Source organism: Gossypium arboreum, chromosome 11, assembly GCF_025698485.1.
Source record: "Gossypium arboreum isolate Shixiya-1 chromosome 11, ASM2569848v2, whole genome shotgun sequence".
In the NCBI taxonomy this organism is placed as follows: Eukaryota; Viridiplantae; Streptophyta; class Magnoliopsida; order Malvales; family Malvaceae; genus Gossypium; species Gossypium arboreum.
This window is the reverse complement of record NC_069080.1, coordinates 9,640,881-9,666,943: the sequence shown is the minus strand read 5'-3', so window position 1 is coordinate 9,666,943 and position 26,063 is coordinate 9,640,881. Positions and strand designations below refer to the sequence as shown.

General features: G+C 34.6%; 2 long non-coding RNA genes across 2 annotated transcripts; one reads left to right on the top strand and one right to left on the bottom strand.

The window, feature by feature from the left end:
• Positions 1–2,176: 2,176 nt before the first annotated feature.
• Positions 2,177–4,578, top strand: LOC128284304 (uncharacterized). Its single transcript, XR_008274697.1, has 2 exons — positions 2,177–2,358; positions 4,332–4,578. It is a non-coding gene; the product is annotated as an uncharacterized LOC128284304 (long non-coding RNA).
• A 6,393-nt stretch (positions 4,579–10,971) lies between these two features.
• Positions 10,972–11,827, bottom strand: LOC128284116 (uncharacterized). The gene is made up of 2 exons (XR_008274431.1): positions 11,689–11,827; positions 10,972–11,248 (listed from the first exon to the last, which is right to left on the bottom strand). It is a non-coding gene; the product is annotated as an uncharacterized LOC128284116 (long non-coding RNA).
• Positions 11,828–26,063: the final 14,236 nt, after the last annotated feature.

The following is a 26,063-nucleotide window of genomic DNA, read 5'->3' as shown; positions in this document are numbered from 1 at the left end:
TATACTTTTTCTGAAATTCTTTTTGAAACAAGTCCCAGGTTACCTGATCATCCGGCAAATATCTAACCACAAATTCCCACCAGAGATACGCTTCTCCTTGTAACAGTGATACAGCACATATCAGACTCTCTCAGAGGTGCAGTCTAATTGTTGCAAAACTCTTTTTGTTGTTTCCATCCAATTTTCAGCAGCGGACATATCAACTCTTTTTAATCCCTGAAATTTCGTGGCACCATATTTTCGTAGCTCTTTAATCGGGGCCTGTCTGATAGTAGGTACAGGTGTAGTAGCAGGTATAGTTCTCACTATATGCTGTAATGCATCAGTTATATCTCTTAACAGTTGTGAGGCATCTCTTTCTCTTCCTACATTAGGAGGTTGATTATCTAACGGATTCACACTAGGTATAGCAGATTCAGTTTCTTCAAATTCTCGACTTCCAGTATACATTTCCTGTTCAACATTATCCAGTCTTTCATCTGACATTTTATCTATAAAACAAAATCAAATAAATATATTAGCATCCAAAAACCCGACTCAGTTTCAACTTAAATGTGGAATGTACTTCTAGACTCATTTACGAGCTTGATTTAGTCCGAGAATCGGCTAAACCTTAACTCTGATACCAACAATTGTAGCACCCCCTAACACCGAACAATATTTAACAGAGTTACGAGGCATTACCCGTGTCGTACAACTTATGAATAATTCACAAATAAAATAACATTCATAGCATAATTTAATTACTAAATCCCTATATCGAACTCTCAAAGTCTAAAACATACATTTAAGTAAAACGGGATTAGTTTAAATACTCTAAATTTTTATTTTTATTTATTTATTTTTATAAATTTAACACATTTTGCTTATTTTTACATAAAACCCCTGCAATTAAAACCATATCCATTTCAAACATAACCAATTCAACCAATTTATTTCACACATTTATTTTCTATTCTATTTACTTTCTAATCAACTTAATCAATATAATATTAATTTAAATTTATCATTGTGCTAATTAAATTGAAATGAATAAACTTTTCATTATAATTCTTAAACTTGCAATACTAATATTTTAAACCATTTATATTCAAAACATAATAACATTTATACACATCCTAAGTACATGCCACATTACCAAAAGAAAATATACATCACCAAAAGTTTGTCAAGTCGGTCCGGCTTTGGATCTTTGGTTCAAGATTTGACTTCTACAACTGCGCATGAAACAACGTGACGCTGAGTATGCATATACCCAGTGGTATCACTATAATTCAGTTTATAATTAAATACATTAAATCACACACATACTTTTACAAAGACAATTATCATCACTTAATGAACAATTCAATCTTTCATGTTATCATTCAATTATATATATATACCATTCTTATTTCTTTATTTTAATTCTCAACTTTCACATAGGACATATCATTCAATTAACTTAACTCGGACTCGGCGGATACACGGATTCCAACCAACACACCAGTACGGCACAATGTGCCTTAATGATATACAATATCTAATCGAAGAATCGATAATAATGCGATGGCGATAAAGATAAAGATATTCAACACACAAAGTGCTGAATCATAATAAGATATGATAACGATTCGACACACAAAGTGTCGAATCGGTAACAATAACAAGAATAATAACGATGAGTCGGCACATAAGTGCTCGATCGATAAGTTTCAAAAACCCGTACTCTTCCATATCCTATGGCATGCCAACTATATCCGACTAGCCCGACTAGTTAATAGGGTATTTGTAACGCCCCAATTTTCGGGAATTCTGTGAATGTTGGCAAAATTTCATGCTTTAATTTTGTCATTTGTGAGTGAAATTATGAAATAGGACCTATGTGAAAATGTTTGAAAATGCTATAGGCTAAATTGAAGTGACCAAATAAATAGGAGTGCAAAAATAGGAGGATTTGCATGACAAACCTCCCATTTTACATGAAGTGGCTAGCCATCATGTTGTTGTAGACAACATGTACACTTGATATCCATAATTTATGGTACAAATTGATACAAATTGATAATAGGTTAGGTAAATGTTTCATGATAATAGGTTAGGTAAATGTTTTATGATAATAGGTTAGGTAAATGTTCCATGATAATGGGTTAGGTAAATGTTTCATGATAATGGGTTAGGTAAATGTTTCATGATAAGAATTTCATGTCTTTTGTATTAAAGAATTAAATGGATGAAATATGAAGTTTTATTAAAAGAAAAAGGGGTGAAAAGAACAAAGTTTTGTCCATCTTTGTTCATCATAGCTGAAAGTTAGAGAAGAGAAAGGAGAGGAGAAAGCTCTTGAGTATTCGGTCATTAGGAGGAGGAAAATTGAAGGTAAGTTCTTGGTACCTTGCTTCTATTTTGAGGTTCATGAGTTCTTCTTGATTCTACCTTAACTCTTGAAGTATATTTTGATTTTTAGTTGTGTTGTGAGCATTTAGTCATGAATTAAAATGAAGGAAATGGTTGTTGTTTCATGTTCTTTTGATGAAAAATGGAAGATAAGTGAAGTTGAGCCAAACAAATGAGCATGCATGTGCCTTAGATGTTAAAGGGAAAAATCAGCTAACATGTTGTGCTTTAAAATGATGAAATGGATATTATACTTAAGTAAAATCATAGATATGTGATGATTGATTGGTGATATACATGTTCAAATAACATGCATGCAAGGTATGTGTGAAAGAGTGATTTGGTAATAAATCTGCTTGGAACAGCAGCAGTAACGTGACTTTGGAAAATCACCATAAATTGTGGGACAAGAATTAGAAGCTGAATAAATTATGTAATTAAAGCTTATTGAGTCTAGTTTCTAATGAAATAAACAAGAACATATTTCGAATTCTGTACAATGAGAAATTTGATTCGTAATGAAGGGTGGTCAGATTAGTCAAACAGTGAAACATGGGAAACTTTGAGAAAATTCTGGTATTGATTGGCTAAACCAAAATTCTGAAAATTTTATGGATAGAAGATATATGAGTCTATTTTCAGGGAAAATTAATGGAACTTAATTTGGAGTTTCGTAGCTCCAGTTATAAATGATTTAGTGACTGTTACTCAGGAAGACAGCTTGCAGTGAAATTATGATTATGTGGTAAACATTAACAAAAATTTGTTAATGAGTTGCTTATTGATTTCTTATAAGCTTACTATGATCCGTAGGTGTGGTTGGCGAATATTGTAAGGGGTTAATATGTAGTTTGTATTTGAATAGTTAGATTAACGTGTTAGTAATCCAATTGTAGGCTGTTCGTGTGTGGATCTCACAAGATATCGTCATAAATGTGTGTAACTAACACCCTCTTTCTTAGTCTAGATCGGCAAAAGCCGAAAAGCCGAAATGCCGAAAATCGGTATTTTGTAGATTTGCGAGTGTGCGAATGCTCGTGAGGTAAATCGATTAATGTTTTTGGTAAGCTGCAAAAATTTGGACTGCAAAGTGTATGATTTCTGTGCCCTCGATATTTTTGGGCTTAATGGGCCAAAATTTGAAATGATGGGCCAACGGGCCCAATTCGGTAAGAACCCTCGGTACGTGATTCTGTAGTACGTGAAAGGTAGGAATATGCATGAAAAACTCTAAAATAGATAATTACTGAAATACCTTTAAAAGTGAAAAATTTACAATTTTACCCTTAGGAGATAAATTACCGAAATACCCCTAGGGTTAAATTGATTTAAATGCATGTTTGACTGTTGTTATTTACTGTATGCCATGTTGTTATCATCTGATGCATGAGATTGGGATATTGACGGAGGAAGTACTGAAAGTCGCTTGTCCACGTACTGGAGGCTTTGCCTCAATTTATCGCGAACTGAGCAAAGTGGCCGCAATGTGAGTGTTGAAATTTGGGTGGGTTGAGCTATTCCCCACATGGAGTGTATGGCTGGTACGGGTGGAGTGTAGTGGTTGGTGGGTTGAGTAGTCTCCCAAATGGGCTTGCATATGTTTCTTGATGTTGCATATATTTTGAAATGGGCCTATGGGCCATATTGTTATCTGAATAAGGGCTAAGGCCCGCTTTATTATAATCTGAAAAGGGCTCGCCCAGACCACTGTTACCCAAATGGGCTTGCATATGTTATTGATGTTGCATGTATTTTGAAATGGGCCTATGGGCCATCATTTATCTGAATAAGGGCTAAGGCCCGGTTTATTATAATCTGAAAAGGGCTCGCCCAGATACTGCTTATTACACTGATGGGCTTAGGCCCAATGGGCTTGAGCTGATTTGGGCCTTGAATGGGTTTTCCTTACACACTGAGTTTCCCCAAACTCACCCCTTTTATTTTCATCCACGCAGGAAATCCCCAACCATAGTGGGCTTGGAGCTGTGAGGGAATTCGGAGTGGCCACCCATTCTGAAAGTTTGATTTTCTTCTGGTGAACTGGACATCCTTTTATTTACGTTTGAATTTTTTTGGGCTTTTAAATGTAATAAGGCCGCTTAATTATTTTTGATGGTTTTAATATGTATTACTAAGATAGGTAATACTTATTTTAACTGTTGAAATTGGATAGCTTTAGGGCGCGTTTTCAAAAAACAACAATTGATTTCAAAATAACACGACAACAAGCAAAGCTTCCGCAATGAAAGTATTTTCCAAAATTAATCACTTTTCCTAAAAATGACTTAATCAAATCGGTTTCCTAGAAATATCCATGACGTTAAGGTGTGGCAATGGCAGTATGCATGTCAGGATTGGATCCGAAGGAGCTTGGTATTAAGCAATCCGATGGACTCACCACCTCTTTCCGGTTTCTTACCCGGTGCACGACTTCCATTCACTTTAACCCTTAATGAATTAATCTTTTGAACATTAAGTACGATTTTCTGGACTTAGAATGGATTTTTTTTTAACGTTTTTGATATGGCATGCCGGATCCGGCCATAACTTCTGGGCCGGGTTTGGGGTACTACATTTAGTGGTATCAGAGCCTAGGTTACAACAACTCAGCTGTGGAATGGGTTTACAAAAAGAAAGATTTTCGAAAGCGAAAATTTTATAAAGAATGCGAAAAACTCGATTTTCAAAATTTAGATCTTTAGAAGGTGGCATTCCGAATCTCCGGCCCAAGCCTGTAAGTATTACTCTGAACTCTTCTGAATATTTTTCTGACTTATCTATCTGTACTGAAATCCTACTAGGATACTCTAGATAGGGTGATACTGAAACCATAGGAAAATCTGGTAAGAGACTGAAACTGTAGCTAGACTTCGATCCTGCGAAAACAAACTTTGAATTACTGTCTGATTCATAAAACATCTGTAATAAACACTGGAATATTAATTGATGCATAAAAATTCGTAATCAAGATAATACGATATGAGTACAAGAGCTACCCATGGAAGAGGCCGTGGACGTGGCCGAGGAAGGGCTCGAGTGGTATCTTCGTCTTCGGGACATATGCTTGCGTGCGAGATGCACCAATACCACCAACAACAAAGGTAGAGTCTCATGATCGGTGCCAAGGATGATCCTCGTCACGATCAATGCTTTGTGTTCGGAAAGGGGTTGCGAGCAAGTTCGAACAACGAAATTCGTGGATCTATTTCAATGACTTGAGACTAACGAACGGAGATCTTTAAGGCGTGTCGGTATAGCCACGAAAGTGGCGGAATATTGGTTGGAGGCCACGAACGGATTATGAACAACTTGGACCGCTCGAGGAGATTGTGAGTGAGGTATCTGTACTAAGTCCTTTAGGTCACTTTGGTTAGGGTAGACAAACGTATAGGATGTACCCTTAGAAACTCAAGGTAAGATTTTCCTGGAGATCGATGGAGTTACTGTCAAGAGTTTGATCTCATTTTGAGAATGGACTGCTTGTTAAGCATAAAGCGACTCGGATTGTACTTGCTAAACGAATGGTGTTAAGGACCACAAAGGATGAGGAGGTTATGGTGATAGGTGAGCGAAGGGATTATTTGTCCAATGTGGTGTCGGCATTAAGAGCGAAAAGTGGATTCGGAAGGTTGTGAGGTCTATTTGGCATTTGTAAGTCGGTTAAAGAGGAGGGCGACGGTGGATAAGGTTAGGACCGTAAAGGAGTTCCAAGATGTTTTTCCGGAGGAGCTTCGAGATTGCTTCCAACCGGAAGTTGAGTTTGGAATAGATTTGTTACCCGAACGGCGCCCGTGTCCATCGCACCGTATAGGATGGCATCGAAGGAGTTAGTGGAGTTAAAGGCTCAAATTCAAGAGTTGTTGGATAGGGACTTTATTAGGCCAAGCGTGTCTTCATGGGGAGCACCGGTGCTATTCGTGAAAAAGAAGGATGGTACGATGCGGATGTGCATTGATTATCTCTAGTTGAACAAACTGACGATTAAGAATAAGTATCCACTGCCAAGGATTGACGATCTATTCGACCAGCTTAGATGAGCTTCAGATTTTCCAAGATCGACCTTCGATCCGGATATCATCGATTAAGGGTCAAGGAGGCAGATATCCAAAAGATGACATTCGTGACTCGATATGGTCATTACGAGTTTCGGTTATGCCATTTGGACTAATGAACGCCTCTGCAGCGTTTATGGATCTGATGAATCGTGTGTTCCAACCATTTTTAGATCGCTTAGTAGTCGCCTTTATTGACGATATCCGGTATATTCTAAAAGCTGAAACGAAATATGATGAGCATCTCCAGTATAGTCTTTGTAAGTATTAAGGAGAAGGAACTCTTTGCGAAGTTCAAGAAGTGTGAATTTTGGTTGAGGAGGTAACCTTCTTAGGACATGTGGTCTCTCTTGAGGGATTAAGGTGGACCTCGAAAAATTGAAGCGATTTTGGAGTGGAAGCCGCCTAGGTCAAGGTCGTCAAATACGGAGTTTTCTAGGACCGCGGGATATTACTGAAGGTTTGTGGAAGGTTTTTCGTGATGACAAGACCTTTGACAAAACTCATAAGGAAATGAGTACCGTTGTATGGACTAAGAAGCAGCAGGAAGCTTTTGAGAAGTTGAAGAAAGTTCTGATCAAGCACTGAGTTGATTCAAATTAGAGTCTGGAAGGATTTTAGTGTGTAAGGACGCATCACACGTGGGTTTGGGCTACGTGTTAATGCAAGAGGGTAAGGTGGTTGCATATGCATCACAATAGCTTAAGCCTCACGAGGGAAACTATTTGACTCATGATTTAGAGTTGGCGACAATGATATTTGCACTTAAGATTTGGAGACATTACTTGTACAGAGAAAGTCAGATTATATACACTAACCATAAGAGTCTTAAGTATTTGTTGACTCAGAAGGAGCTGAACCTTAGGCAAAGGAGATGGATTGAGTTACTTAAGGATTATGACTATTCGATCGAGTATCACCTAGGTAAGGCTAATGTGGTAGCCGATGCTCTAAGTCGTAGAGCTGTATCTGATCTGAGAGCAATGTTTGCTCGTCTGAGTCTGTATGATGATGGAAGTCTGTTGGCTGAGTTGCAAGTGAGGCCAACCTGGGTGGATCAGATTAAGGAAAAATAGTTGAACGATGATTCTTTGGTCGCTCGTTTTCAATAAGTTAAGGAAGGGGAAACTTCTGAGTTTGGGAGCCAGAAGAGACGTTGCAACAGCTATACCCTCATCTGTTTGGATTAGGTAAATTTCGAGGACGAAATTTCTTTAAGGAGGGTAGAGTTGTAACGCCCCAATTTTCGGGAATTCTGTGAATGTTGGCAAAATTTCATGCTTTAATTTTGTCATTTGTGAGTGAAATTATGAAATAGGACCTATGTGAAAATGTTTGAAAATGCTATAGGCTAAATTGAAGTGACCAAATAAATAGGAGTGCAAAAATAGGAGGATTTGCATGACAAACCTCCCATTTTACATGAAGTGGCTAGCCATCATGTTGTTGTAGACAAAATGTACACTTGATATCCATAAATTATGGTACAAATTGATACAAATTGATAATAGGTTAGGTAAATGTTTCATGATAATAGGTTAGGTAAATGTTCCATGATAATAGGTTAGGTAAATGTTCCATGATAATGGGTTAGGTAAATGTTTCATGATAATGGGTTAGGTAAATGTTTCATGATAAGAATTTCATGTCTTTTGTATTAAAGAATTAAATGGATGAAATATGAAGTTTTATTAAAAGAAAAGGGTGAAAAGAACAAAGTTTTGTCCATCTTTGTTCATCATAGCTGAAAGTTAGAGAAGAGAAAGGAGAGGAGAAAGCTCTTGAGTATTCGGTCATTAGGAGGAGGAAAATTGAAGGTAAGTTCTTGGTACCTTGCTTCTATTTTGAGGTTCATGAGTTCTTCTTGATTCTACCTTAACTCTTGAAGTATATTTTGATTTTTAGTTGTGTTGTGAGCATTTAGTCATGAATTAAAATGAAGGAAATGGTTGTTGTTTCATGTTCTTTTGATGAAAAATGGAAGATAAGTGAAGTTGAGCCAAACAAATGAGCATGCATGTGCCTTAGATGTTAAAGGAAAAATCAGCTAACATGTTGTGCTTTAAAATGATGAAATGGAGATTATACTTAAGTAAAATCATAGATATGTGATGATTGATTGGTGATATACATGTTCAAATAACATGCATGCAAGGTATGTGTGAAAGAGTGATTTGGTAATAAATCTGCTTGGAACAGCAGCAGTAACGTGACTTTGGAAAATCACCATAAATTGTGGGACAAGAATTAGAAGCTGAATAAATTATGTAATTAAAGCTTATTGAGTCTAGTTTCTAATGAAATAAACAAGAACATATTTCGAATTCTGTACAATGAGAAATTTGATTCGTAATGAAGGGTGGTCAGATTAGTCAAACAGTGAAACATGGGAAACTTTGAGAAAATTCTGGTATTGATTGGCTAAACCAAAAATTCTGAAAATTTTATGGATAGAAGATATATGAGTCTATTTTCAGGAAAATTAACGGAACTTAATTTGGAGTTTCGTAGCTCCAGTTATAAATGATTTAGTGACTGTTACTCAGGAAGACAGCTTGCAGTGAAATTATGATTATGTGGTAAACATTAACAAAAATTTGTTAATGAGTTGCTTATTGATTTCTTATAAGCTTACTATGATCTGTAGGTGTGGTTGGCCGAATATTGTAAGGGGTTAATATGTAGTTTGTATTTGAATAGTTAGATTAACGTGTTAGTAATCCAATTGTAGGCTGTTCGTGTGTGGATCTCGTCAGCATATCGTCGCAAACAGGTGTGTAACTAACACCCTCTTTCTTAGTCTAGATCGGCAAAAGCTGAAAAGCCGAAATGCCGAAAATCGGTATTTTGTAGATTTGCGAGTGTGCGAATGCTCGTGAGGTAAATCGATTAATGTTTTTGGTAAGCTACAAAAATTTGGACTGCAAAGTGTATGATTTCTGTGCCCTCGATATTTTTGGGCTTAATGGGCCAAAATTTGAAATGATGGGCCAATCTGCCCAATTCGTAAGAACCCTCGATGACGTGATTCTGTAGTACGTGAAAGGTAGGAATATGCATGAAAAACTCTAAAATAGATAATTACTTGAAATACCTTTAAAAGTGGAAAATTTACGCTTTACCCTAGGAGATAAATTACCAAATACCCCTAGGGTTAAATTGATTTAAATGCATGTTTGATTGTTGTTATTTCTTGTATGCCATGTTGTTATCATCTGATGCATGAGATTGGGATATTGACGAGGAAGTCTTGAAAGTCGCTTGTCCACGTCTTCGGAGGCTTTGCCTCAATTTATCGTTAATCGAGCAAAGCAAGGTCGCAATCGTGGAGTGTTAAATTTGGGTGGGTTGAGCTATTCCCCACATGGAGTGTATGGCTGGTACGGGTGGAGTGTAGTGGTTGGTGGGTTGAGTAGTCTCCCAAATGGGCTTGCATATGTTTACCGATGTTGCATGTATTTTGAAATGGGCCTATGGGCCATACATTATTATCTGAATAAGGGCTAAGGCCCGTTTATTATGTCTCAAAAGGGCTCGCCCAAGACCACCACTATTACCCAAATGGGCTTGCATATGTTATTGATGTTGCATGTATTTTGAAATGGGCCTATGGGCCATATCATTATCTGAATAAGGGCTAAGGCCCGGTTTATTGTAATCTGAAAAGGGCTCGCCCAGTACCACTCATTACTGAATGGGCTTAGGCCCAATGGGCTTGAGCTGATTTGGGCCTTGAATGGGTTTTCCTTACACACCGAGTTTCCCAAACTCACCCCTTTTATTTTCATCCACGCAGAAATCCCCAACCATAGTGGGCTTGGAGTCATGAGGGAATTGAGTGGCCACCCATTCGAAAGTTTGATTTTCTTCCGTGAACTGGACATCCTTTTATTTACGTTTGAATTTTTTTGGGCTTTTAAATGTAATAAGGCCGCTTAATTATTTTTGATGGTTTTAATATGTATTACTAAGATAGGTAATACTTATTTTAACTGTTGAAATTGGATAGCTTTAGGGCGCGTTTTCAAAAAACAACAATTGATTTCAAAATAACACGACAACAAGCAAAGCTTCCGAATGAAAGTATTTTCCAAAATTAATCACTTTTCCTAAAATGGCTTAATCAAATCGGTTTCCTAGAAATATCCATGACGTTAAGGTGTGGCAATGGCGTATGCATGTCTAGGATTGGATCCGAAGGAGCTTGGTATTAGCGATCAGATGGACTCACCACCTCTTTTCCGGTTTCCTACCGGTGCATGACTTCCATTCACTTTAACCCTTAATGAATTAATCTTTTGAACATTAAGTACGATTTTCTGGACTTAGAATGGATTTTTTTTTAACGTTTTTGATGTGGCATGCCGGATCCGGCCATAACTTCTGGGCCGGGTTTGGGGTACTACAGTATTTAAATCATTTTTCAGTGTAATTTCCATTTCGATTCAATATTAATTATAATTTATTATTTTGATCAGTTTTCACAGTAATACAGTAATTTACTTCATTAGAAATTTTACAGTTCAATGCAATATACGTAACATTATTAAGTAATTTCACAGTTCAATTCGGTATTCAAAACAATATTCAGAATCCAATAATTCAGTTCAGTATCAATCTCAATTTTAATACCCAATCACAAATTTTATTATTTCATTAAATACTTACCTTAAAATACTTACCACATATTCATATTAAATTAAACACATATTAATTATAAAGCTTGAGTTATAGTGATACAAACCAGAATTCTCTTCGGATTTAATCTTCGACGATCTTTCTTTTTCCTTTTTGGGCCGATGCTTCAGGCTCAAAATTAGCTATGAACAATTAAAATAATTTCACAATTATTAGCATAACACAATTTAAATGCTGAATTTTTTATCTAACTTTTACTTTAATTCAACTTCAATCCCAACTAAACCTATATATTTTTCTTTCTCAATTCATACCTTTTTAGTACTCAATTTCTTACCAAACTCACATCTAACTACTTAATTTTTATCATATTTTCATAATTTCAAATTTATTTCAATTTAATCCCTAAAACTCAAAACTTATAGCTTAGTTTACAATTCAATCCTTTATTCAATTCTAATCAAAATTTTTATCAAATAAACCCCCAATTCCGTCATTTGTTCAACATAAACCCTACTCAAAAATCTATTAACTTTCAAAATTTCAACTTAAATTCAAGAGTATTTCACTCTAAGATTCCAAAAACATCAAATTTATAAGAAAAGGACTTGATTAAACTTACCAATTAAACTTCAAGCTTTAAAACCTTAGTTTTCCCTTTCTTCTTTCTTTCCTTTTTCTTTCCTGTTCTGTTTCTAAAGGTTCTCTGTTTCTTCTTTACTTTATTTTATTTCATTTCTTTTATTCTTTTATTTTATTAACTTCATAATAATAATAATAATAATAATAATAATAATAATAATAATAATAATATTATTATTATTATTATTATTATAAATATCTTATTTAATAACAAATATATATTACAATAGGACACACATATATTTTACACTTTCCTATTATCATCACCATCCAATTGTCCTTATTTTATTTAGTTTATATAATTTAATATTTTAATATGATAAAAATCTTTTATTTAAATAAAAAGTAATTAAATAAATATATTACAAATGTATAAATATATGAATTACACTTGTATAATTTAATCACCATACATTTGTCTTTATTTTAATTTATTTTAATAATAATAATAATCATAATTTAATAATATAAATTATAATTTAATAGAATAATAATAAATAATAAATATCTATATACTTAAATAAAAAGTAATTAATAATTAAATTATATATATTTACATAATTAAAATCTAAAATATCTTAGATTTTAACATGTTTGCTGTCTCAACTTATGCTAAATGGCTTAATTGCCATTTTAGCCCTTTTTAATCTATAATTAGACTTTCACTCTTTATTCAATTTAATCCTTTTTGCTAATTACTCTAAATTAAGCTAAATTTACTTAATTAAAACCTAATTAGACATACCACTAGGCTCATAAATATTTTTAATAATTATTTTCGAACTTATTTCACTAAGACGGAGGCCCAATAACACACTTTTCCGGTGCCCACTGATTTTGGGTCGTTACATGCCTTTTTCTGTTACCATATCTTTGACTCGGTATTCCGGGGTAGGTTCAACTGCTGATGAAACATGTTCTTTAAGTGGGCCTAATTTTGGAATCCATGGATCCTCCCAGCATCTGAAGTCTTCTCCTATACCAATAGACCAACATATATTTTTTTTTAGCAGTGTCCAGGCATTTGTAATTCCTTTCCAAACAGCTGAACAATTTTCACGTGTGATGCATTCTGGGATCGACTCTATCATTCGGTACTTTAATCTTAGGACTTGCACCGACAGTGAGTCCCTTTTAGAAATAAGATTAAAACCTAGCTTTAGAAGGAAAGAGGCATTCTGATCTTTCAAATGTTGAATGCCCAACCCTCTACATTTGTGAGGTTGGCAGATAGATTTCCAATCAACTAGAGCCAATTTTTACTGGTTCCCTATATGAATTGTCTCGCCAGTTGTTCAATTTCTTCGCAAACTCCTTTTGGGATTTGGATGGACTGCATGAAATAGTTTGGGATGGATAGGAGGACAGATTTAGCCAAGGTGAGCCTTCCTGCAATCGATAGTTGCTTGACATCCCAACTACGTAATTTAGCTCTAACTTTTTCAACAACAAACTCTAGGGTGGCTTTCGTAATCCGACTATGCAGGAGTGGGATCCCTAAGTAGGTTCCTAGATTTTGGACTTTTTGAAACCCCAGTAGTCGACTTATTTGGTTACTCATAGTCTCATCCACACCTTTTGAGAAAAAAATATTAGTTTTGCGTGTGTTGATTCGATGGCCTGAATATGTGCAAAATCTTTCTAAGATATCCTTTATTAACAAAATATGTTTCTTGTCAGCTTTTGCGAAGATTACTAGGTCATCGATAAAAAAAAAGGTGTGACAAGGCAAGTCTTGACCTAAAGAGTCATATTGGGCTCCATTCCCCTAAATTAATAGCTGTTTGAAAACTATGGCCTGATGTCGAAACCATTTTTTTGAAAAAGAAAGAGTCGGCTTTATTTTGAAAATAAAAATGAAAAAACGAGAGTTGCCATCAATCCTTTTGATGAGGTGTGATCTGGTCACCTCGTAAAAGTGGTTGTTTTTAATAAATGGTTTTATTTATTTAAACAATGATTTTGGCCCATGAAATTTAGAAAGACGGGTTCGGGAGTCGATTATGCACAAAGAAGGATTAGCACCCCTGTAACGCCCAAAATTGGTACCTAGTTGATTAATCAGTGTCTTAGTGTCAAAAATTGAGAACTTTAAAGAAAAACACGATCCATCGTTAAATTATAGCTTAAAATTTTTTTTGAGAAAAAAGGCTTATTTCACGTTAATCGAGGAAAAGAATTATGTCCCGTAAGTTAGGACACAATGTCTTAAATTCCCGATACATGAATAAACGCCGAAAAATTTATTTATTTTGAAAGATATTCAATTATCTCGGTTTTAGAAAGAAATCATATTCCGTAAGTTAGAACATGATGTTTTCATAATTCCCAAGATCATTTAAAAATTTATGCTTTAAAACGTTCGTTTATCTGATTTATCAAGAAAATCAAACTCTCATAAGTTAGGGAACGGCCTTTCGAATCTCGAATTACGAAAAATTGCTTATTTAAAAACGAAATCTTATGTATCGAGCAAGGATTAATGTAACACGATTTTATAGAAAAAATGTGAAAACAAATCACGTTGTTAATAATGCGTAAACAACATAATAATAGATGCAATAATATGAGTAACATTAATATGAACAAATATAAAAAATGAAATAAAAACAAGGCTAACAATATAAAAATATAAATAAATAAACAAGTAAACACTATTAAAAAGTTTAAACAAATAAATAAAAATGAAATAAGCAAATAAATAAGTAAATAAAAAATAAAATATAACAAAATACAAATGACAAAATAATAATAACAATAATAACAATAATAATAATAATAATAATAATAATAATAATAATAATAATAATAATAATAATAATAATAATAGCAATAATAATAATATATTAAATTAGTTAATTTAATAATAAAATAGTGAAAAAAAACAAAAAAAGGACTAAATCGAAACTAAAAATAAAATTTTGAGGCAAATCTGGAATAAAAATAAGGCGAAGTATCGAATTGAAACGCGTGAATAATAAGGAGGGACCAAAAGGACAATTTTCCCTTCCCTTTCAAAACGCACAGCATCAAGAGGGACCAATTTGAAATCGAAACAAATTGCGGGGTAAAAATTAGAAATAATGAAAGATTTAATTACAAAACTATAAAAAAGCGGAAGGGCTAAAAGTGCAATTAGCCCTTCTACTTAAAAACATGCGGATCCTGAGGCGGGTCGGGTCAGATCAGGTCGAACCAAGGCAAAACGACGTCTTTTTAAGGCTTATGAGCTTAGGCCAAAACGACGCCGTTTTGATTTACTATTTGAGTTATATTTTTTGCAAAAAATTCATTCTATCTTTGTTTTTTAAAAAAAACTTCAAAAAGGCTCTGAACTCTCTCCTCCCCTTCTCTAAGTCCGGCGGAGTCTCCGATACCTCCACCATTGTCCGTCATCGTCGTTGCCCACAAAGACATGGTTTTCGAAACTCAAAAAGTCATTTTTTCAAAGAATTTTAAGGGTAAGCCTCTTTTCCTTCCCTTTTTATATTATATCTATATAAAAGAAAAAAAGATTTTGAAGAATGAGAAAGAAAAAAAATAAAAAAATGAAATCACCTCTTGAGTTACTGACTGGATTTTTGTTTTTGATTTTCTTTTTCTTTTTTTTTATATTCACTCTCTATGTTGTATTTGAAAATCTATTGTTTTTGTATTGATTCTCCAAAAAAAAACCCTCCATTTTTGTTTTTTGATGGCTTTTATAACCTTTTACAAAGTTTTAACTCAAAATATTTTATGTTTATTGTCACTTCTGCTGTAGGTGGCGGTGCAAATGAAGGGCAGTGGCCGACTTGACAGGGCCGGTGGCAGAGACAGGGGTTTTTATTATTTGCGCCTTGCTTTGTTGGGTTTTGTAATTGAGTTTGTTTGGATTTTGAGGTAGTTGGGTATTAATTGTAATTTGGGTTTGATTCGGTTTGAGTTTTAGTGGGCCCGGGAAAAATTTGGGCTTTACAGTTGCCCCTCTTTACTTGTTGTCGTGTAACGAGAACAGAGCAAAGACTTTTTAAGAAAGACTAATTTTACCCTGTCTCGCTGAGTCTTGACTTCTTCGGTGCTCCTTTTCTTCAGGTCGCCTCGTTCCAGTCCACCACATCTTGTTGCCTCAATCCATTCCACCCCAACTTTAGAGAAATAAGGCTTGTAGTTTTGATCTACTCTGCTATAAATTTAGGGAGGTGAGATTTTTGGTTTTAGGTTTAATCCGACCCACTGTAACTTCAGAGGTATAGGACTTATCGCCTTAATCCGATCCACTGTAACTTCAGGGTGATAGGATTAGCTGTATTCAGTCTGCTTTGCTGCAACTTCAAGGAGATAAGACTTGTGGCTTCAATCTACTCCACTACAACTTCAAGGAGATAAGATTTACCATGGTAGATTTGATCCGACCTACTGCAACTTCAGAGGTATAGGACTCGTTGTTTTAATCTGCTCTGCTGCAACTTCAGAGAGATAAGATTAGCTATCTTCAGTCTGCTCCGCTGCAACTTCAAGGAGATAAGACTTGTAATTTCAATCTACTCCACTGCAACTTCAACGAGATAAGGTTTGTTTTGATCTGCTCTACTGCAACTTCAGAGAGATAAGATCTGTAATTTATAGCTTCAATCTATTTCACTGGAACTTCAGGGAAATAAGATTTGCTATCTTCAGTCTGCTCTACTGCAACTTCAGGGAGATAAGACTTGTAATTTCAACCTACTCCACACAACTTTAAGGAGATAAGGTTTGTAATTTTAACCTGCTCCACTGCAACTTCAGAGAGATAAGGTTTATTTTGATCTGTTCTACTGCAACTTCAGAGGGATAAGATTTGTAATTATAGCTTCAATCCGTTCCACAGCAACTTTAGGGAAATAAGATTCGCTATCTTCAGTCTGCTCCACTGCAACTGCAGGGAGATAAGACTTGTAATTTCAACCTGCTCCACTGTAACTTCAGGGAGATAAGACTTGTAACTTCAACCTGCTCTACTGCAACTTCAGAGAGATAAGGTTTGCGGTTTTAATCTGCTCCACTGTAATTTCAGAGAGACAAGATTCGCCATCTTTAGTCTGCTCCGCTGCAACTTCAGGGAGATAAGACTTGTGAATTTACCAATCTTCCAACATCGTCCTCTGTGGGACATGACCTGTAGAATCGATTTCATGGGCCTATGCTTATGCCAAATGATTAGGATACGATGATCAGAATGAATCAAATGCTCCTAACTAGATGTGTATAAATAATATTTGTATGAATACAGAATGTCATGAGAATGATCCTTTTTTAATGTTTGGGTTGTCATTGCTGTTTGTTCATCAAGGTTCTATCATTGACGCATTACCCTGTCTTCTTGCTCAACTAGTATCTTTGACAGAAAACCCGAAGAAATAGTCACAATTTAGACTCTTCTTTCTCAAATGTTTTCAACCCTTAGGTTTGGTTAGTTCTAAATAATAGTTTTGTTTCAGATTCCTATACTATTTAGAAACTTTCAGAGTAATATGCAGAACTCCTTTTGTGAAAGTTTTAATAGTCCATTAATTATTATTTCAATGCAAAATGCTTGAAAAAGATCAAAACAATAAACCAAAAGGAAATTGATTGGGAGCATAGCTCAAAACGAATACAGTAACCAAGGATAGCAAATTCAATATGGGTAAGATGAAAACTAGGTGCCCCAGATATTACAGCCTGAGCTTCTCTGTACAAACTTCTTGAGGACCATTTTGAGCTCGACATGTGTTTAGGAGATCTAGAGTATTTCGTCGATGCCCCAAGATGTAGCATACGTCCTTCTTGTTAATTCAGGCATAGCAAGACTATTGCATGCCCAACTTTTGATCAAAATTTGAATTGCCCTTTACGAGTTTTCAATTCAAAACCCCTTTGGTCTCAAAGCTCACTTTTCGAGTTTTCACCTTGGCCTCTCCATTTTCTTCTCCTCTTCCTCCTCCTCCTCCTCCTCCTCCTCCTCCCTCCTCCTTCTTCTTCTTCCTCCTCTTTTTAAAAAACTTTTTGACTGAATCTGAATTTATGGGATTAAGTAGGTTCTTGCCATCCATCTCGGTTAAAATCAATACTTTTCCAGAGAAGGCCTTCTTTACCACATAAGGTCCTTCCTAATTCGGCATCCACTTTCCTCTGAAATTCTTTTGTATGTGAATGATCCTTTTCAAAACTAAGTCCTTCTCATGGAATTCTCTAGGGTAAGCCTTCTTGCCATAAACTCACATTATTCCTTTTTGATACATTTGACCATGATGGATACTTTCAAACTCTTTTCTTCAATCAAGTTCACTTGATCATATTGAAACTGGACCCATTCTATTTCATCCAATTCTTGACTCAATCGAAGCTTGGAGAGAAGGAATCTCGACTTCAATGGGCAAAACGGTTTTCATTTCATAAACCAATGAGAAAGGTATTGCCCCAACGAAGGTCTTGGCCTATGTTCGATAAGCATAGAAGGTAAATGGTGCCTTCTTTTGCCAATATTTACAAGTCTCAGTCATTTTCCCCACGATCTTTTTTTTGGCTGCCTCTACTGCAACATTCATTTTAGGGTGATATGGCGTCTGATCTTGAACAGACTGTAACACCTCTAACCCGTATCCGTCGCCGAAACAGGGTTAGAGAGTGTTACCAGTACATACAGAACATTTACAGATTAATCGAAACATTACTATTCACTTTCTGAGATCATATATATATAACGACCTTTATTTGGGCCCTCGAAGCCTAACATGAACATTAAAATCAAGTTGGAGCTCAACTGATTTCTCATAAATTTTTTTCGCTTAATTTTTTTAAAAAAAAATTTACTTGTGAACAGTACCCACACGCCCGTGTGGCTTGGGACATGCCCGTGTCCCTTGTCCGTGGAGCTTTTTGTTTATGACATCATCATCAATGGCATGCCCGTGTCCTAAAGTCGTGTTCCATATACGGCTGAGACACACGGCCGTGTCTCTGCCTGTGTGGTCAATATCTAAGCTATTTTTCAAGCCTTGGTCAACCTTAATCTTTTACACACTTATACAAAATCAAAAGCATATAACATGGTATTTATTTAATGATTAAACATTCTCAATTAAACTAAAAACATAGCATTTGTATGTCATCATACATGTGTCTCTCATACTCATTTTACCTTGTCTATTATGGTACCACTTATACTTTTATACCATGATTATCATCTTACCAAATATTTTCAGCTTAATCATCAAGCATTCATATTTAAAGTTAGATCATATCTTTATAAAATACCACATTTCAGATGCACGGAATAAAATACTTGCCTTAGACATTTCAATCCAACTTCATACCCAACAAGCCTCATATTGAAACTAGTCATATATATACATGTCATGATATGTATCATTCTCATACTGTTCTCTTATAAACATATATAATTTGTTTTCCCCCTCCTCCTCTCCATTCCACATCCTTAATGTATGTAACATTCTTGTAAGTACAATTTCACAATTTACTTATTAATGCTCACATCAAGCTGTTCACACAAGTCATAATCACTCAATTATTTAAAATTCAAGCTACAGAGCTCCAAATTAAGATCCGTAAATTTTCCATGAAACTAGACACACATATCATTCCACCATAAAATTTTCGAATTTTTGGTTTAGCTAATTGGTACAGTTTATTCATTTAAGTTTCCCTATTTCACTATCTCGATGCTTCGACCTCTATTCACTAAAAATTAATTATATCACAAGATGTAACTCTGGATAATGTTTCATTGATTTCTATTGAAAATAAACTCATTAAAGATTCTAAGCATATAAATTTGAGCCTCTAATTAATTTTCTCCAATTTTTGGTGATTTTCCAAAGTCAAAATAGGATAACCCGAATTCATTCTAACCTTGTCTCACAAAATTTATTATATCTCATAATTTATAATTCAATTGCTTACATCGTTTCTTCTATGAGAAACTAGACTCAATAAGCTTTAATTTCATATATTATTCATTCTCTAATTAGATTTTTACAATTTATGGTGATTTTTTAAAGTCAACCTACTGCTGCTGTCCAAAACTGTTTTAGTTCAAGATGTTTATTACCATTTTTCCTCTAAATTTTACAAGTCATACAATTCAGTCCTTGCTCAATTAGCCCATCTATTAAGCTAATTTTTCTCAATTAACATTTTATTCCATCATTCTAAACTGTTACACAACCTTTGAAAATCAGAATTTTAACACTAAACCTTAATTCACAACTTTTTCACAATTAGGTCCTAAAATCAATTTCTATTGAAATTACTTGATAAATCATCAAACAACAAAATCAAAGCTTAAAATTCATTTTATTTCATCATAAATAGTGAACACTTATCATTGATAGCTTTTAATTTTGTTCATAAAATCAAAAACTAATGAATCAAAAACTTGGACCTAATTGTAAAAGTCACAAAAACATAAAAATCTCAAAGAAAAAGGCAAGAATTGAACTTACAGACGTCAACGTATGAAAAACCAGCAGCTTTTCAGACTTCCCATGGCGTTTTTGCTGAAGAAAAATGATGATATATCTAGATTTTTCAAATTTGTCTTGTTTTATATGTTTAATTTGCAAAATTTCCCATTTTGCCCTTGTTTCTCCTTGTTTTTTTTGCTGATTTTGTTGCGCAACCGTCCAGCCCATACAATTTGGGTCCAATTCCTTTTAAATCCCTCCTTTTTAATCACTTAAACTATTTAATCACAATTTAATAAATTTTGCACTATTTTCAATTTAGTCTATTTTAATTAATTGACTAACCAAACGTTAAAATTTTCTAACGAAACTTTAATACTAACTTAATAACACTCCATAAATATTTATAAAAATATTTATGGATCAGTTTATGAATCCGAGGTCTCGATACCTCGTTTTCAACCCAATTTACCTGATTAATTCTTTTAAAATCACAAAATTCACTAATTAAAAATAATTCTTTTAAGTTCGCGCTTGGCCTATAATTATTATTTGTTAAAATTTCTAAACTTACTCGTCGGATTTAGTGATCTCGAATCATTGTTTTCGACACCACTGAAAAATTTGGCTGTTACACAGACTACAAACTTTCTATATCATGTTGTTGTGCATTGTTAAATATGATCCTTTCTGGCACTCTTTGTCGGTACATGATCTTTTTTTTAATTTGATGACTGCCAACTTTGTAACATTAGCATATGTAGCGTCTTTCACCCATTTAGCGAAGTAATTGACAACCACAAAGATGACGGTGTCTGATGAGATCGGCCAATAACATCCATGCCCCACATCGAGAAAGTCTATGAAGAAATGAAGAAGGCACATAAATCTTGTCTCTATAAATTTGACATTTACAGCATAACTGATGTGATCCCCTTTCATGGTGGACCAACAGTACTCGAACCTCCTAATTTGCCTGACTATTGTAAAATCATTAGCATGTATTCCTCAGACACCCTTATGGACTTCTTCTAAGATCTTCTTAGCCTTAACAGCATCCACACGTCTTAGTAGCCCAGGCGTATCTTGTTACGATCATGCGAAAACATTTTTGAATTCTTGCAATAACTCAATAACGTCTCGCTTTGTCTCTATGGTGATAGAAGCTCTGATCTTCACCTTTTTCTCTTCTCCTATGCTCACGATGTCCATTGACCCTTTGTAAGGTAGGATTTGTTTCTCATCTTGTTCTATCATCATTAACAGATCAGGAAATAGGCTACAATCTCTATCATCTTCAAAGTCCTGAGATCCCTGTAGACACATGTCTTGCTTAAAAGGAGATTCTGGGTCAGTAACAGTGTCGTTCATGTCGTTGATATCTAGAGACCTATTGTAGGTACGAAAGAATATTCTACAGAATGAATAATTATTTGTATGGTATGATCATGAATGAAGAATAAAACAATATTTGAAATAAAGTCCAAAGAACAAAAGAATCTAAGAATAATTGTTTGTACAGAATAAAAGTATATTTGCTCAAAATGATAGCAAAGATGCATTTTATTAAAATAAAGATTTTGGACCTAAGCCTATTTCACAAAAAGATTCTTATTACTTCTAGGCTTAAAGCAACAAGTGTGTTTTGAATATTATTCTAAATTGGCTCTAAGAAATACAGGGATCTCTTCCACAGTCCTATTGTTCAAAACACCCCCAAGTACATAAGGGCAGACGCTTGGAAAATTCTATTCCCCAGTTCCCTCTTTGGATATGTCGTTAATGTTTAGATTCTCCAATATTCCCATCGGGCCTTCGATATCTCCATAAAATTCGATTTCTTTATTGCCCATCATGTCCTGCACCAGGGCCCCGAACTCAATGCATTCTTGGATTTCATGCCCCTCTTCATTGTGGAACTCCCACTACATTGGGCGCGGATGGGTCGTCAAACTTCATAATCCCCATTTTAATAAATTTTTCAATTAGTTTTTTGAACGCGATGCAATTTTCAATTGAATGTCCAATGATTCCAGCATGGTATTTGCACTGAGCATTTGCATCGTACCATTTGGGAAAAGGAGGTTACATTAGTTCTAGGTAGAAAGGGGACACCATGTGTACATCAAATAAGTTCTGATACAACTCTCCATACGTCATGGGTATAGGTGTGAATTGTAACTTTTCTGCTTGTCTCGGAGGGGCCTGATGGTTGGCGGTTACTATCTTCGACTAGCTCACAGTAATCGACTTTGAATGACCCTTGTTGTATGTGCTTATGTTAGTCACCTCATTCTCCCTCTTTCTTAGGGCTAATCTATTGGTGTTTTCCTCCACTTCTATTTTTCCTCACCTTATGCATTTTCTATCATTTCACCGGATATTACTATGTCCGAGAAACTCTTGGTTGTACTCCCCAGCATGTGATTAATAAATAGAGCCTTCAAGGTATTAATAAAGAGCATGGTTGTTTCCTTTTCTAGAAGAGGTGGTTGGACTTATGTGGTAACTTTCCTCCTCCTTTGGGCATACTGCCTGAAGCTCTCGTTTGTTTTTTTCTCCATATTTTGTAAGGTGATTCTGTCAGAGGCCATGTCTGTCACGTGACTATACTACTTCATGAAAGCTTATGCCAAATTTTTCCACGAATTGATTTGAGCACGGGTTAGCATGTTGTACCATTTGGTAGAAGCCCCCGTCAGGCTATCCTGGAAACAGTGAATTAGCAGCTGGTCATTATTGACGTACCCAGTCATTCATCTACAAAACATGGTAATATAAGCCTCGAGGCAGCTAGTTCCGTTATTCTTCTCGAACTCAGGAGTTTTGAACTTGGGGGGAAGCACTAGGTCCGGAACCAAGCTCAAATCTTTAGCATCAATTCCATAGTGATAGTCAGCAATTTCCATTACTTTGAACTTCTCTAACTACTTGCATCGATCTTCCAATTGTTTCAGGAGCTCCACTCTCACTCTTTGGGCTTCTACCATGTTATCCAGATCAGGGACTACGGGATTAGTTGGGTTATTCCCTGGATTAGAGTCTGAGCCTGCTTGATAGTTAATTGGCATTGAAGCATCGGCCTCAATTTGTTGGGGCCTGATTGTAACGGATGCCCTTCGCGTGTACACCTCGGGTTGTGTTTGAGTATTTGTCGAGGTAAAACTAAGGGGTAGAGAGGATCTTCATTGTCATCTCCAGAATTGACCATAGGGCTTTTTCTTTTTTCTTGCCCCCCAGTCAACAATTGGGTCAATTGGTTTATCATGTTCCTTTGGGACTTCAGCACCTGGTCCCTTATATCCTGTTGAATCTTTGCCAACTGTTCTTGCATCTATGTTTGCATCTACTCTTGCATTTCCTTCTGCATTTGTTCCAATCTTTCCAATCTTTTATCCATCGCTTTAGTTTTTCTTCATGTACCGTAAGGATGCGTACTTGGTAAATTTTTTTCAGTTTCCAGATTACTAAAAAGATTTTTTAATTAGGGTCCTTTTGTGAAAATCTAATACATGTAATGCAAAGTAATGCAGATGCATGGGATGAATGCAAAAAGAAAGAGAGGCGTTGATTCTGAATTCAGTTCTATTAGAACAATTTTTTCTAGAAAACAAATCTCTTTACATAAAGCGGAAACATATACGGCCTCGCCCTCATACTCCAGGCAAAGACATCGATCCATTTCTTCATATTTGGATGTTAAGATCAAATCTCGCGAACTTCCCAATAGATGTCTCTACTAACTCCTTTTTGTTTGATCCGGGCTGCGACCTATTGCTCACTCATCCCCGTGTGGCTTGTTAGCTTCTTTAAGGAAGTTGATAGCTCCCGAATATTTTTTGTCAGGTTGAATTCTCGAGCAGCGAAGCATGGTCGTATATTCCTCCACGTACTATTAGCCTTCTCTCATTGTGTTTACTCGGACCATATTTAGACGGTCGTATTATATTCCACTTTATGAAGAAATCTATTTTCCATGACAAGCTATCTATTTAGCAACTAAATGTGAACCAACACCTCTTTTCTATAATGATGGAATGCAATCATAAACAAAACAAAAGAAACACGTCAATTCACAAAACACAAATGACAGACAGAGCACCTATTTGGGTGACCACTAGGGTTGGAGTGTTTCTACATAGGGTGGGCTCTTAAGGCTCACTATATGTAGTTTGGTTCTAAAGTAAAAGTACCTGAACCGGCAGATTTCTCGATCTTCAACCATTATAAGCTCATATAGATCGAGTTCAGTTCAGGGGAATACATTTCTCTATGGCTATATGAAGATGAAAATCTCACGAAAACATAGATACGAATGTATCCCAAAAGCGATCCACTATCCATTGTGGAGGTGAAAACCTCACGAAAGATTAGTTTCTTACTCTCACTTAAAAGGGTAGATCGAACGATCATGCAATGCAATATGCGAATACATCTAAAGACTCGAACCAATAAAACAAATGTTTAGACTAAGATCCACAAAAATAAGGGATGAAATGTAATGAAAAAATCGTATTTTAAACCGAATTTTTCAATTTTCAGGAAAAATACATAAATTAATCAATTTGCGGCTTGACTCTCTAGAATTTTCTTCAGCGGAGTCGCCAAGCTGTCAAAACCATTTTTTTGAAAAGAAAGGTTCGACTTTATTTTGAAAATGAAAACGAAAAAACGGGAGTCGCCACCAATTCTTTTTGATGAAGTGTGATCGGGTCACCTTATAAAAGTGGTTGTTTTTAAAAAATGGTTTGATTTATTTAAACAACGATTTTGGTCCACAAAATTCAGAAAGACGGGTTTGGGAGTCAGTTACGCACGAGGAAGGATTAGCACCCTCGTAACGCCTAAAATTGGTACCTAGTTGATTAATCAGTGTCTTAGTGTCGAAAATTGAAAACTTTGAAGAAAAACGCGATCCATCATTAAATTATTGCTTAAATTTTTTTTGAAAAAAAGTACGTATTTTATGTTAATCGAGGAAAAAAAATTGTCCCGTAAGTTAGGACACAATGTCTTAAATTCTCGATACGCGAATAAATGCCTAAAAATTTATTTATTTTGAAAGATATTCGATTGTCTCGATTTTAGAAAGAAATCATATTTTGTAAGTTAGAACACGATCTTTTCATAATTCTTGAGATCATCTAAAAATTTATGCTTTAAAACATTCGTTTATTTAGATTTATCGAGAAAATTAAAATCCCTTAAGTTAGGGAACGACCTTTCGAATCTTGAATTATGAAAAATTTCTTATTTAAAAACAAAATTTTATGTATCGAGCAAGGATTAATGTAACACGATTTTGTAGTAAAAATGTGAAAAAAAATCACGGTGTTAATACGCGTAACAACATAATAATAGATGCAATAATATGAGTAATGATAAATATGAACAAATATAAAAAATGAAATAAAAACAAGGCTAACAATATACAAATATAAATAAATCAACAAGTAAAAACTATTAAAAATTTTAAACAAATAAACAAAAAATGAAATAAGCAAATAAATAAGTAAATAAAAAATAACAAAATACAAATGACAATAATAATAATAATAATAATAATAATAATAATAATAATAATAATAATAATAATAATAATAATAATAATAAAGAATAGTAATAGTAATAAAAATAATATTAATAGTAATAATAATGGTAATAATAAATAATAGTAAAAATAATAATAATAATAATGATAATAATAATAATAGTAATAATAATGATAGTAAATAATAATAGTAAAATAATAATAATGGTAATAACAATAATATATTAAATTAGTTAATTTAATAATAAAATAGTGAAAAAAAAAAGAACTAAACCAAAACTAAAAAAAAATTCCGAGGCAAATTTGGAATAAAAATAAGGCAAATGACCAAATTGAAACGCGCGAATAACAAATCAAAAGGGCAAATTTCCCTTCCCT